The following is a 15,402-nucleotide window of genomic DNA, read 5'->3' as shown; positions in this document are numbered from 1 at the left end:
CTGACATCAAGTCATCTTGCTTCTTTCTAGCCCCACCATCAACTGCAGCAAGTTGGATTCATGGATATCAGCCATTCTTATGATTTATTAAACCCGCTGCATGATATCCAGCAATATCATGGCTAATTTGTGTTGAACTTGACACACAGCGGAAAGAATGCAACAGTTATGCTTCATCAGCCAAATTTAAGAGCGACTTTTTGGCCAGTCAACTATTACTTGATAATTGATCCTTCAGTTAACCATGCACCTGGGTGAAAAGATAGCTGATGATGAAATTTAATAAATAAATTAAATTTATTTATTTAATTAAATTAAATAAATTAAATTTTTATTAAATAAATTTATAAATTTAATAAATTTATTAAATTATTAAATAAATAAAATTAAATAAATAAAAGATAGCTGATGATGAAATTAAATGGGAAGTTTTTAACCCATGCACCTGGGTTAAAAGATAGCTGATGATGAAATTAAATGGGAAGTTTTCATGAATCAAGGCGTTCACCTCAAAGAAAAACATTCATTTCACAAACTGCAAGGCTTTTATAAATTACTACTGTGCAAATGGGTACTTTAAAAATGATGTTCTGGGCTCTAGCCTAATTTTCAGATTTTCTGCATTTTAGTTTTATACGTGGTGTGCTGTTCGAGGGAAATGGTGCTTTATTTACATTCTGGACATGAAACTTTCCTGGTTTATCTGTAAAAGCAGAATCTTGTTCTACTTGCTCATCCAACTAAGAACAAAGACAATAGAAAAACAGTGGTTAGAGGGGAAACATCCAAAGATATTTGCTTACCAATTTGCCATTTTTTATAGGCACTGGCCTTGAAATTCAGCGGCATATGGGATACACTGATTTGGGAAGAGAGAACAAACGTTATTGCTTTTGTGAAAACTAATGCTCTTGCCCAGGATGAAATGGAAAGTTAAGTCTAGTGAAAAGAGCATTGGACCAGGAGTCAGCCTGGGTTCAAGCCAGAGATCTACCACAAGTTAATATGCAATCTTGGGCAGGCTACTTCTCTCCTCTGGGTTTTGGTCTTCTTGAGCATACAGTGAGGGGGCTGACTTAGATAAGGTCTAAGATCCTTTCTCTCTCTGCATTCTATAGTGCCTGATCAATGACGCCCCTCCCTCTCCCATCACTCAAAGCTGTGAGTCTGGGAATAGACAGCTAGTGTGTATGTGTGTGCGCGCATGTGCTTCTCTTTTCCAGCCTCTTCTTTACAAGATGGCATAACCTCACTGTGGTAGGCAGCCCACGATGGTCCCTGGTGATCCTGGCCTCCTTCTTTTCATGCCTTTGTGCAATCCCTCCAACCCTTGCCTTGAGTGTGGGCTGTACTTATGAATTCATTTCTAACAAATAGAAAACAGCGGAAATGATGGGCTATCTTTTCTGAGATTAGGTTACAAAAAGGCTGTGGCTTCCATCTTGCTCACTTGTTCTGGGAAAAGCCCACTGCCATGTTGTGAGCTGCCCTAGGAGAGGATCAGGTCTGTGACAAGGAGATGATATCTCTGTCCAACAACCAGCAGGGACTTAGTCCTGCCAACAACTAGGCAAGTGAGCTTGTGGCAGTTCCCCTACAAGCCACACCTGAATTCCTAACACTCCAAGACTACGATGTGATAAATGAGTGTTGTTTTAAGCCATTAAATTTTGCAGTAATCTATCATGCATCATTAGTTAACTAATATACTCATCAAAGGTGTTACCTTCTATCTTGGAAGCTTCTCGCATTACCATTACTGAGATTTCAGTCTCCTTCTTCAAATTGGGTATACTTGGAGGCTGGGGGTTCTGTTAGAAAGGGAAACATCACCATTTTTGTCCTAAACATTTTTTTTAACAACTTTTTTTTTTTTTGCGGTACGCGGGCCTCTCACTGTTGTGGCCTCTCCCATTGTGGAGCACAGGCTCCGGACGCGCAGGCTCAGAGGCCATGGCTCACGGGCCCAGCTGCTCCGCGGCATGTGGGATCTTCCCAGACCAGGGCACGAACCTGTGTCCCCTGCATCGGCAGGTGGACTCTCAACCACTGCGCCACCAGGGAAGCCCCTTGTCCTAAACTTTTAATGCCAATAATAATAGCTTACTTTTGTTGAGTACTTCCTATGTGCTAAGCATTATGTGACGATGCTCATGGCAATTCTTTGAGGATCGGTACTATTGTTCTCATAGTATAGGTATGGAAATTGAGACTTGGAGAGGGTAATTAATACAAGAAGGTGAATAGTACACATGAAATTAAAGAGTAGGGGAAATAGAGTGGCAATGAAAAGGGAAGTGATACTATCACTACACTGTAAGCTGGTGAACTATAAAATGAGTATCAGGTTCAGGTTGGGGCACCTCACATTAAAAAGGATTTTTATATCACTTAGCATACCACTACCCAGGCATACCCATGTTGTTGCAACAACAGAATTTCTATGTTTTTGTGTTGTATTATTGTAAATATATAATAAAACATTTTCTTGATTCATTCATCCATTGACAGGCACTTAGGTTGTTTCTATACCTTGGCTCTTGTGCATTGAGCATAGAGTTCAGATATCTCTTCGAGATAATGGTTTTATTTCCTTTGGGTAAATACTCAGAAGTGGGATTTCTGGATCATATGGTATTTCTATTTGTAAGTTTTTAAAGAGCTTCCATGCTGTTTTCCAAAGTGACAGTACCAATTTACATTCCCACCGACAGAGTACAAGGGGTTACTTTTCTCCACATCCCCTGCGGCATTTGCTATCTCTTGTCTTTTTGAGAATAGCCATTCTAACAGGTGTAAGATGATATCTCACTGTAGTGTTGATTTTCATTTCCCTGATGATTAGTGATGTTGAGCACCTTTTCATGTACCTGTTGGCCATTTGTATATCATCTTTCGAAAAATGTCTATTCGGGTCCTTTGCCCATTTTTAAATTGGGCTATTTTTTTTTTTTTTTTTTTTTTTGCTGTTGAGTTGTATAAATTCCTTATATATTTTAAATAGGAACCTCTTATCAGATATTTGGTTTGCAAATATTTTCTTCTGTTCCCTAAGTTGTCTTTTAATTTTGTTAATGGTTTCTTTTGCTGAGCAGAAGCCTTTTAGTTTGATATAGTTTCACATGTTTGTTCTGCTCTTGCTGCCTTTGCTTTGGTGTCACATCCAAAAACTCACTGCCAAGACCAATGTCAAGGAGCTTGACCCCTATATTTCCTTCTAAGAGGTTTACAGTTTCAGGTCTTATATTCATGTCTTTAATCCATTTGGCTTGATTTTTTAGTATGGTGTAAGATAGGGCAGACAAAGAAAATACTGCATGATATCACTTATGTGTGGAATGTAGAAAAAAAGGGAAACTCATAGAAACAGAGTAGAAAAGTGGTTGCCTTGGGAGTGGGGGAAATAGGGAGAGGTTGATAAAAGTGTATAAACTTTTAGTTATAAGATGAATAAGGTCTGAGGATGTAACGTATAACATGGTGACTGTAACTGATAACACTGTATTGTATAATTGAAATTTGCTATGAGCGTAGAATTTAAATGTTCTCACCGAAAAAGTAAATATGTGAGGTGATAGATGTGTTAATTAACTAAAAAAAAAAGATTTTTATAAATTGAAGTGGGATGTCCTCAGGGATATGACTATTTAGCTTAAAGGAAAAATCCAGGAGGAGTATGACCTGCCTCTGTGTAAGAGAAATTTGACTTCCTTGTGTGGCAATGGGAAACAGAGTTAGAATCATCAGGTGGTAGTTTCAGAAAGGCACATGTCAGCTCCTTACAGGGAGGAACTCCCACAATAACAAGAGTCTTGTTTCCCCTGTGTGCTCAGGTGAAGGCTGGATGGCCACTCGCTTGGGACAGCACAGAGGAGATTTGGGCATTGGACAGGGCTGGAATGAAAGTTCCATGAAGAGTTTTCCAACTGAGATTTTGTGATTCTGGACATTGATCTGAATTACGATAAGGAGCCCAGACCTCTTTTCTATCATCCAAATGAATGATTCTTTCCTTTCTCATCTTTTCATTCCTCTAGTCAGAACTCTTACTGAAGAGGCTAAATAAAATGTCATATCTGAAACAGAATTTTGTCTGTGGTCTGAGCTGTTCACAACTCCCTGGCTCTAGTACAAAACCAGGTTGGGTGTCTGTAAAGAGATCCAGAACACCTCTGTCCTCCATGCCAGCCTGGGCTACACCTCAGCCATACACTTTAGGAAAAACAGAACATTGTTAAGACCATTGACATTTAAAAAAAAATTTTTTTTTAGCCAGTATCCTTAATCTCTCTCCCTCACAGTGATACTAATTCTTGCCAATTCAGTAAGAGATGCAATCCCAAGTACTGTAAAAATATATCAGTAAGTACTTGCTTACGGAGAGGGTGTGGAGAAGAGGGAACCCTCTTGCACTGCTGGTGGGAATGTAAATTGGTTCAGCCACTGTGGAGAACAGTATGGAGATTCCTTAAAAAACTAAAAATAGAGCTACCATATGACCCAGCAATCCCACTACTGGGCATATACCCTGAGAAAACCATAATTCAAAAAGAGTCATGTACCACAATGTTCATTGCAGCTCTGTTTACAATAGCCAGGACATGGAAGCAACCTAAGTGTCCGTCGACAGATGAATGGATAAAGAAGATATGGCACATATATACAATGGAATATTACTCAGCAATAAAAAGAAATGAAATTGAGTTATTTGTAGTGAGGTGGATGGACCTAGAGTCTGTCATACAGAGTGAAGTAAGTCAGAAAGAGAGAAATAAATACCGTATGCTAACACATATATATATGGAATCTAAAAAGAAAAAAAAAAGGTTCTGAAGAACCTAGGGGCAGGACAGGAATAAAGATGCAGACATAGAGAATGGACTTGAGGACACAGGGAGGGGGAAGGGTAAACTGGGACAAAGTGAGAGAGTGGCATGGACATATATACACTACCAAATGTAAAAGAGATAGCTGGTGGGAAGCAGCCGCATAGCATGGGGACATCAGCTCGGTGCTTTGTGACAACCTAGAGGGGTGGGATAGGGAGGGTGGGAGGGAGATGCAGGAGGGAGGGGATATCGGGATATATGTATACATATAGCTGATTCACTTTGTTATAAACCAGAAACTAACACACCATTGTAAAGCAATTATACTCCAATAAAGATGTTAAAAAAATGCATTTGCTTAATAAATGGATAAATCTTTAAAAAAATTTTTAGTCAATTTATAGTATTGTGTTAATTTCATGTGTACCACAAAGTGATTCAGATACATATATATAGACACACACACACGTATATATACGCACACACATATACATATAATTTTCCATTATAGGTTATTACAAGATATTGAATATTATTCCTTGTGTTACACAGTAAATCCTTGTTGCTTATCTATTTTATGTATAGTAGTGTGTATCTGTTAATCCCATACTCCTCATTTATTCCTCCCCACCTCCCTTTTCCCTCTGGTGACCATAAGTTTGCTTTCTATGTCTGTGAGTCTGTTTGTTTTGTAAATAGATTCATTTGTATTAGTTTTTAGATTCCACATATAAGTGATACGTTTCTCTGTCTGACTTACTTCACTTGGTATGATAATCTCTAGGTCCATCCATGTTACTACAAATGGAAATATTTCATTCTTTTTTATGGCTGAGTAGTATTCCATTGTATATATATACCACATCTTCTTTATCCATTCATCTATTGATGGGCACTTCGGTTGCTTCCATGTCTTGGCTATGTAAATAGTGTTGCTATGAACATTGAGGTGCATATATCTTTTTGAATTATAATTTTTGTCTTTTCCAGATTTATGCCCTGGAGTGGGATTCCTGGATCATGTGGTAGCTCTATTTTTAGTTGTTGTTGTTTTTTTTTAAGGAACATCCATACTGTTTTCCATAGTGGCTGAACCAATTTACATTCCCACCAACAGTGTAGGAGGGTTCCCTTTTTTCCGTACCCTCTCCAGCATGTATTATTTGTAGACTTTTTGATGATAGCCATTATGACCAGTGTGAGGTGATACCTCATTGTGTTTTTGATTTGTATTTCTCTAATAATTAGTGATGTTGAGCACATTTTCATGTGCCTGTTGGCCATCTGTATGTCTTTTTTGGAGAAATGTCTATTTAGGTCTTCTGCCCATTATTTGATTAGGTTGTTTCTTTTTTTGATATTGAGTTGTACCAACTGTTTGTATATTTTGGAAATTAACCCTTGTCGGTCACATCATTTGCAAATATTTTCTCCCATTCTGTGGGTTGTCTTTTTGTTTTGTTGATGGTTTCCTTTGCTATGCAAAAGCTTCTAGGTTTGATTAGGTCTCTTTGTTTATTTTTGCTTTTATTTCTTTGGCCTTGGGAGACTGATCTAAGAAAATATTCCTATGATTTATGTTAGAGAATATTTTGAGTATGTTCTCTTCTAGGGGTTTTATGCTGTCATGTGTTATATTTAGGTCTTTAAACCATTTTGTGTTTTTTTGTATATGGTGTTAGGGAATGTTCTAACTTCATTGATTTACATGAGGCTGTCCAGCTTTCCCATACATCACTTGTTGAAGAGACTGTCTTCCTCCACTGTATATTCTTGCCTGCTTTGTTAAAGATTAATTATGCATAACTGTGTGGATTTATTTCTGGGCTTTCTATTCTGTTGCACTTATCTATATGTCTGTTTCTGTGCAAATACCATGCTGTTTTGATTACTGTAGCTTTGTAGTATTGTCTGAAGTCTGGGATAGTTATGCCTCCAGCTCTTTTTTCCCTCAGAATTGCTGGATCTTTTGTGGTTCCATATGAATTTTAGGATTATTTGTTCTAGTTCTGTGAAAAATGTCATGGGTAATTTGATAGGGATTGCATTAAATCTGTAGATTACTTTGGGTAGTATGGCCATTTTAACAATATTAGTTCTTCCAATCCAAGAGCATGGACTATCTTTCCATTTCTTTGAACCATCTTCAATTCCTTTACCAGTGTTTTATAGTTTTCAGTGTATAGATCTTTCACCTCCTTGGTTAGGTTTATTCCTAGGTTTTTTTTTTTTTTTTTTTTTTTTTGACACAATTTTAAAAGGGATTTTTTTTCAATGAGAAGGTTCAACAAAGGTATCTTATCTTTTTAATAATAAAACCTTAAAAACAACAAAAAATAAAAGGGATTTTTTTTACTTTCTCTTTCTGATATTTGTTAGTGTGAATAAATGCAACAGATTTCTGTATATTAATCTTATATCCTGCTACTTTGCTGAATTCATTTATTAGTTCTAATAGTTTTTGTGTAGAACCTTTAGGGTTTTCTATAGAGTGTCATGTCATCTGCAAATAGTGACAGTTTTATCTCTTCCCTTCCAATCTGGATACCTTTTATTTGCTTCTCTTGTCTGATTGCTGTGGTGGCTAAGACTTCCAATACTATGCTGAATAGAAGTGATGAGAGTGGGCATCCTTGTCTTGTTTCAGAATTTATACAGAAGGCTTTCAGCTTTGCACCATTGGCTGTGGGTTTGTCATTAAATGGATAAATCTTTTTTTTTTTTTTTTCTGTGATACGTGGGCTTCTCACTGTTGTGGCCTCTCCTGCTGCAGAGCACAAGCTCCAGACGCACAGGCTCAGCAGCCATGGCTCATGGGCCCAGCCGCTCCACGGCATGTGGGATCTTCCCAGACCGGGGCACGAGCCCATGTCCCCTGCATCGGCAGGCGGACTCTGAACCACTGCGCCACCAGGGAAGCCCTGGATAAATCTTTATCTTGGCAGGACTGAGATTCCTTCCTTCCTTCCTCCCACTGAGTACCTATTGTGAGCTATTTCTGGGTATGCATAGATGAGCAGATCAGAGTCTCTGTTGTCAAAAGCTCACAAATGCTTTCTTAAAGTACCTGGCTCCATAACATTTTGATTATTTAATTATCAACAGATACCAGAAATGATATGACTATTTGACAAAACAGGTGATTGAATCTTGGCATGATATGATATATTCTGTAATTACACCAGGAACTGTCATTTTTATGGTTCAGAAATGTATTGTTTTCATTAGATAAATATTCCTGGTAATATGTGGTTCTCATTTGGGAGAGATGGACTGGCAGTTCTCTAAGAATCATAGTCGATTCAAATACACCAACTCCAAAACTGTTGTTTTTTAACAGCAGTTTTTCTTGATGATTCAGAAGACACTTTGGAACCTGTAGGACCTGAGGATTAATATTATGAATGTGGGCTTTTATATTACCATAGATGTAAAGAGAGAAGGTAAGGATGGCGAGCAGATACAGATGTGCCAGAGGGGCTCTCGGAAAACTGAAAGTTAAGTGATAAAAGTTAACACCATTATTAAAATTAGGCAATAGCTATATCTTGAATAGCTCTCTTTCATGGCCAGGAATAGGAAGAGCTTCAGAGTCCAGTTCAAAAATAATCGATGATGTTAACATTTCTAAGAGAAGAAACCTATCAACCAGAAGTAGGTGATAAACATGAAACAGAAAACACTGCAGTGTCCATTCAGCACTGATCAGTGTTTCAGGATCATGTGCAGGTGTTCTGAAGGAAAGGGGAAACTTTTATGTAAAAGGAGGGCATTGGACTGGTGTTAGCTGAAAGAAATAGAATTATTAAAAATAAAAATATAGGTAAAGTTTAAAAATTACACGTCAAAGCTGGATTCTATAGAAGGCTTTAAGAAAGAAGATGAAAACTGAAAGTATTTTAATGTGAAGATTAATTAATGCAAATAAAAGTACAACAGGATGGAAAATTTGGATGATTGTGGCAGATAAATCATATAACCAATAAGATACAGAAGATGGAGAGCACCTATTTCTGCCTTTTGGGGACTTTAAGAGTCGGATAAGCCAAGGACACTGATGGAAGTAGAGCAGAGGTCTTGGCAAAGGCTGAATTTCAGTGCATCGCTTTCAGTTACCTAAGTAAATTGAACCCCTAATTACATTATAACAAGAACATCCATATATAAGGGAAGTAATCAGGGAAAGATTAACTTCAGACCTGTTAGCTTTTCCCTTGAGGGAAAAGGAGTTTAGAAAAGATTTGTGTAGCAAAGAATAAGCTGTTAGATAGAATGTCTATTTGCTGGACTCTTGTGTGTACCATGTGTACATGTATTGACTGTTTTGGTCATAACCAGTATCTGTAAATCAAGTGTTGCAAATATAAGATGTCTACTTGTTAATATAATTAACTGAAGGAAACTTCATCCTGTAATTTGGTGGAACACATTCTTCTAGTGGACTGTGTAATTGGCTCGGAGTGGGAGCAATTGTACCAGTCAGTTCCTCACATTCCTCTCCTTACCCATCTGCTCTTGTCCAGCAGGGATGAACCCATCCTCCCAAGGGAGTGAGAGTTGAAATGGAAATGAAAAACAAAAGGGAAGAGTTTAATCATACATTTTACTGTCCTTGCTTTGATTTCAGGCTCACCAAGAAACCTTTTCACGAACGCACAAGCTACCCAGATAGATTTGCCTCTTAGGGAAAGGTTGTCCTAACCTTACTAATGTGAGGGTTTTGTTGCATGTGACAGTTCAGTTTATGATTATCAATGAATACATTTTCTGTTTGTAGTCCTGTGGTCATTAGTCTAGGGGTTCTTAAACTTGAGCATGCATTGGAATCACCGGCATCACCTGAGCATGTGCTTGGTTAATTTCAAGCAGGACTTATTAAAACTAGATTCCTGGGCCCCACCCCCAGCGATTCTGCTTCACTGGGTCTGTAATAAGGCACAAGAACGTGCATTTCTACCAAGGTCTCAGGTGTGCTGCTGTGCTGTAACAGCATCGCAATTTGAGAATGACTGGGCTGTCTTTAGGACATGAAGAAGACTTAGTTTCTGAGTCCACAGTGCAGAGGACCAGACCTGAAATGTTGGTGACTTCTAGGTAAATGCCATCTTACGAGGTTTCTTGCTGCCATCTAACTATCCTGTCCCTGGAGATCGCCCTATCTTGGAAAGTATCTTTTAATTATTGATCAGAGTTATGACCTGTAGGTCAAATCTGCCCTGATCTTATGATTTATATCAGAAACTGTTTACTTTAATGAATTCCTGATTTTCACTTTGATTACTTGCTCTTTACAGATGTCATAAGAGCGGGCAGCTCTATTATTGCCTTCTAAAGAAGGCAATCTGGCTTCTTTTCTGCAAGTTGATGACAATATCTAAAAGTCAAAGTGGTCTTTTCCAGAATAACTTCTTCCTTTCCACTCTGTTATCAGTATCTTCTGACTTTCTAGAATTCAGGGCAGTTTCTATCACTTCTACAGTTTCTATCACTTCTAATATCAAATGAAGATTCCTTGCTAGTTTCAACCCAGTTATTCTTCCAGTTCTTTACAAATTTTTCCAGTTAGTTGCAATTTCAAATTGTTGTCCTTGCCTCTGTTTCTTCCCTCTCTCTGCTCATTTCTGGCAGTTTGAACTTGCATGACATGAAAAACACTCAGTCTATTTTGTCCTGACTGACAGAAGCTGGCCAAATAATTGTTTCTTTCCAAAGCTATTTTCTTCTAAATTTCCCTCTTTATCCCTCTAACCAAGTTATTCTTAAGCTTCTAGAGAATTTCTGCCTCATAGAAGTAAAACGTGAGTCACAAACGCAAGACTTAGATATAATTTTAAGATTTCTAGTAGGTACATTAAAAAAGTAAAAAGAAACGAGTGAAATGAATTTTATAATATTTTTTATATAACCTAACACATCCAAAATATTCTCATTTCAATATGTAATGAGTATAGAGCTATTAATGAAATAGCCTACCTTCTCTTTTTCACCCCAAGTCTTTAAACTCCAGGATGCGTGACACAGCACATCTCAATTTGGACTAGCCATAGTTCAACAGCTACATGTGACTAGTGGCTAGTGTACTGAACAGTTGTGGACTTAGTGCCTCTAAATTCTCTGAATTGATTCCCCCAGAATAATGCAGCTAAGTTCACACTATTTTGAAAATTCTGTCAGAGAGCCCAGGTTAGATTTCTCGCTCTTAAGATCCCTCAAGTTCCCAAAGGATCTGGGGTTCCTACCTCCTGCAAATAATGACAAAGCAGCTTTTGCTTTTGTGACACGTGTGGGAGCACGCTGGCTAATCAGTGCTTCAAAACCCAGGGCGTCTGCTCTTTCTGTCTCTGGGTTCTTGGCATGACCACCTCCACATCATCACCTCCTGTTTTTAACTTTACCTCCAGTTGCTACAGGAGGTGGCGGGAGAGAAATAAAAATAATTAGAATTAATAGAGACTTCTTGTCCTAGCTTGCCAGATAAACCAGCATTGCCTGCGCTAGTGTTCTTTGTCTTTGTGACAAGGGTTTATTGAAAAGTAAGAAAGAGGGTTTGTACTTAAATATCAGAAACATTCAAATGCTTGGCTGGTTACACTGTTCACTCTTTTATCACTTGCATTGTCCTTCTCCAAATCATTTGTCCTCTGGTGGATCTTGACAAAGCACCTGCACAAAATTAACAGGCGTGCAAAGCCTGGGTGAACAAAATTGATTTGCCTATAATGTGTTTGTGAAGCGATCAGGACGTGGTTGAAGTGATTTTAATTTCAAAGCCCAAGTCACCAGTCTGTCTTTTTGTCATGCAATTAGTTCCACTGGCTGGGCAAGAATGCCGTGATGCAAAGTGCCGAGGGGAACTGACCAATGGGAATGACACCCCTTTTTTGGCTTCCTCCTAGTGTTCCTCATGCCAAGCTTCTTTTTTCTCCCTCATTTATTTTGGGTAAAAATCCCTGCTCGGCACCAGGCTCTGTGACTTTGCTTGGCATAGTGCTGTGGATAAGTGGTTTGAAGAAGTCCTGGAGGGAGGTAAACAGACAGAGGAAATCCTAACAACAGCTACTTCTGGACTGTCTGGCAGTGTGTTTTTATTTACTATATTCAACAACCCCAAATGATAGGCATTAATATCCTCATTGTACTGAACGTGAGATCAAGGGGCTGAGAGATGTTGGTAATTCACTAAAGCCCGCATCTCAGAAGTACAGAGTCGGGGCTACAACATGGGTGCCCTCAATCTCTGCACTGTGCTGCCCGTTCAGTCACCCACAGAATCCATCGCCTCTTGGACTCTGGGGAGGAACCAAGTTTGGATAAAGAGACAGGATAATAGGAACCTCAACAAGGTACTTCCACCACGAGGGCAGGCACTTTGTCAGTACCCTGCAAACCCAACTGAACCTGGCTCAAGGAAGGCACATCATAGGGACATAGGAGGCCCACCCCCGTTTGTTCAGTGACTGAAACACGCTATCTCAACTGACTCTCCCAGCGACCATGGGGGGTAGTAAGGAAAGGTATTATTACCTTTATTTATGAATACTTGACCTGAGTTAAAGGGAAAGTGACTTAAACAAGTGTCTGAGTTGTGATTGTTGTTGTTTTCATTGCCATGGTAACAACTTAAAGGTTGAAATGCCTGGAAGCAGGGACCATTTCCTATCCATTTTGTATCCCTTTCACCACAGTGCAAAGAGAGGACATGTCTATGATCACAGAAAGTTCTATCAGTGCTGCTCTAGAGGCAGGGAGAGGCCAGTGGGTGACAATCTAACATAATACCCTACTTCAGAGCGAGAAGTAGAACTTGGTAATTTTTGAATGAATAAATGAATGAATACCATAACGGAAGTATTTTCTTAATATAGACTGAGCTAATTAGGGTGATCAGTTAGAGGTTGAATTAGTGCTTTCCAGGGTAGCTGACTCAATTTTTCAAAATGAATTATCAAAAAGAGCAAAACAGCTCATTTCTTAGAGATGTCAAAATGTAATTTTAAATGCCATGCTAAGTAATGGCAAGATGCTGGAGTGGGTTAGTCAGTGATCACTACGATTTAACAGCAATTCAAAAACAAGGCAAGAGCAATGTTTGTACCATTATGACATTTAAATGGTCAAAACCAACTCTACTTAGATAATAAATTAATTCATATTTACTAATAATATACCTCATTTATTTTCTACCATTTTTCATGAAGTTTGAGGTGTGTCACGATTATTGTTTTAATTAATATCATGCCATCTACCAATGCCAGGAGACTGTCATTGTCTTTTCAAGTAATGACAGAGAAATGAAAAAATGGTAAGGTTTTTATTGACTATGATACCCAGCCAGCAGATATGATATCCGAAGTTCCCTTTTCTTGCCCCATGACCATCTCACCTACACTTCTGGGGCCACTTGAATTAAAAAAGAATTGTACAACAGATGCCAGAAAGGGCAGGTTATCTTAAATTGCTAGATGCCCTAAGATAACCAGCCTCTTAGGAAAGAAGTTCCTTTTATCAGTTCAGTAACAAAGGCTGTGGTACATTTAATCCCTTTTGGCCCTTCCTTTAACCAACCTCCTCTATGAGAATGTCTGTCCTTAACTAAGACTGATCTAATACAGCTCGGGGGCAGGGGGGCATATCTCCAGTGTAAAGCAACCCATTCACTCCTTTCCTGAGTGTCTGTAAGCGCCAGGCACTATGCTAGAAACACGATGATGAATGCCACACAATCCCTGCTCTCAAGGAACCCATGGTCTACTGGGAACTCAGATGAGTAGACTGACAGTGGCCACAGAGGGCGACCAGTGCTATAATGGAGTAAGCAGAGGTGTCTAAGGAAGTCACATTGTTTAGCTTGGGGGATGAGAAAAAACCTTCCACGAAAATAGGAATAAATCATGTCATGAAGTCTAGGTAAGAGTTATTCAGGTGATGAGAGAGGAAAAGGAAGTACAAGAAAGAAAGCATGTCTTGATTGAAGAACTATAAGAAGGATGGTGTCACTAAAGCATAGAGATTCCAGGGGGCTGCAGGGGGTGGTGTGGTAGAAGGTGTGCTGTCCATTATGGTAGCCAAGAACCACATGTGGCTAACTAATATTAACTTAAAAGTAATTAAAAGTAAATAAAATTAGAAATGCAGTCCCTTGATTGCATTAGCCATATTTAAAGAGCACAATAGCCAGTTGTGGCTACTATGTTGGACAGTGCAGATATAGAATATTTCCATCATCACAGAAAGTTCTACGGTATGGTGCTTCTCTAGAGGTAGGCAGGAGCCAATCAGTGATGAACTTTGAATGACCTGCAAAAGTGTTTGGAACTTACTCTGAGGACAATTAGATGTCACTGAAGTGTTCTATATAGGGAAGTAGAATGATCAAATTTATATATTAGAAAAGTCATTCTGCAGGGTACAAAAGGGATTAGAGAGAGGCAAAACTGGGAGTTAGACCAGTAAAGTGAGTATTTAATTCATCAGGAAATGATAGGGTCATAGAATAGGTAGCATAGTAGAGAAGTGCATGGATTCAAGAAATATTAAGGAAAGTAATCAATAAGATTTATGGTTTAGATGTGGAGGGTGAGGAAGGCAGAAGTTAAGTTTGATCTCTGGCTTGGGCAGCCCGTGAATGATGGTACCATTAACCTAGACAGGGAACAAGGGAGAGGACGGAGTAGGTCTGAGGAGGAGAGATGATAGATTTAACTATGTTCTTGAACGTGAAGTGAACAATGGGGCATCCAAGTGAGGCTGCAGAAGGAATTTGGATAGTCAGATCTGAAGCTTGGGGGACAAATCTGGGCTGGAGATAAGTATTATGAAGCCATCACCACATGGATGACATTGAAAGCCATGGAAGCAGATGAGATCTCTGAGGAAGAGAGTGTGGAGTGAGACACTAAGAAGGACAAGGACTGAACACAGACAGCAATGAGACCAGCCTAGGAAGAGGAGTCCAGAGGAGCAGCCAGTAAGGGAGAAAGAGAACCAGGAGACCATAATGGGATCTAGGTGAAGAGAACATTGCAGGAAAAAGGAGTGGTCATCATGCACATGCTACAGAGAGGACAATAAAGTAAGGGTTGAATAGTGTCAATATGGTTTTGCAAGAAAAGGTCATTGGTGACTTTGGTGAATGCACTTCACCAGAGGAATGATGTGGGCAGAAGGTGGTGCCCAGAAGGTGGGTTGAAGAGTGAATGGGACTTGAAGTGACAGCAAATGTAAACAGCTCTAAAACTGGTGAAATAGATGTCCTCTCCATAACCATTATACCATTTCCAAATGTCTACCTCATATTAGAGATATTTCTAACCTCTTTTATGCTCTGTGCTCCTGTAAGCATGTTGAAAGTACAGATGGAGTCTTACATCTTCATGTCTTCATTGTTCCTAGTGTAGGTCTTGCATATGGAAGATACTCTGTTGATACTTAATTACTTTCCAGCTTTCAAATTGAAGGCTCTTATTGGACTTAAATATATGTAAAGTGTGTATCCTTTTCATGTACTTTCTCCTCTTATGCAATTTTTTCTGATTGAATGAAAAGGTCTCAGTTCCAGGTGAGAAAAAGGTAA

The 15,402-nt window shown here is 38.9% G+C and overlaps 1 long non-coding RNA gene across 1 annotated transcript in view; it reads left to right on the top strand.

Annotated features, from left to right (window-relative positions):
• LOC137226462 (uncharacterized) overlaps positions 1-15,402 on the top strand; it is a 143,151-nt gene that overhangs the window by 20,363 nt on the left and 107,386 nt on the right. The window lies entirely within an intron of this gene.

This window comes from Pseudorca crassidens, chromosome 1 (genome assembly GCF_039906515.1).
Source record: "Pseudorca crassidens isolate mPseCra1 chromosome 1, mPseCra1.hap1, whole genome shotgun sequence".
In the NCBI taxonomy this organism is placed as follows: Eukaryota; Metazoa; Chordata; class Mammalia; order Artiodactyla; family Delphinidae; genus Pseudorca; species Pseudorca crassidens.
The sequence above is the reverse complement of the archived record's forward strand: the minus strand, read 5'-3'. Positions and strand labels throughout refer to the sequence as shown.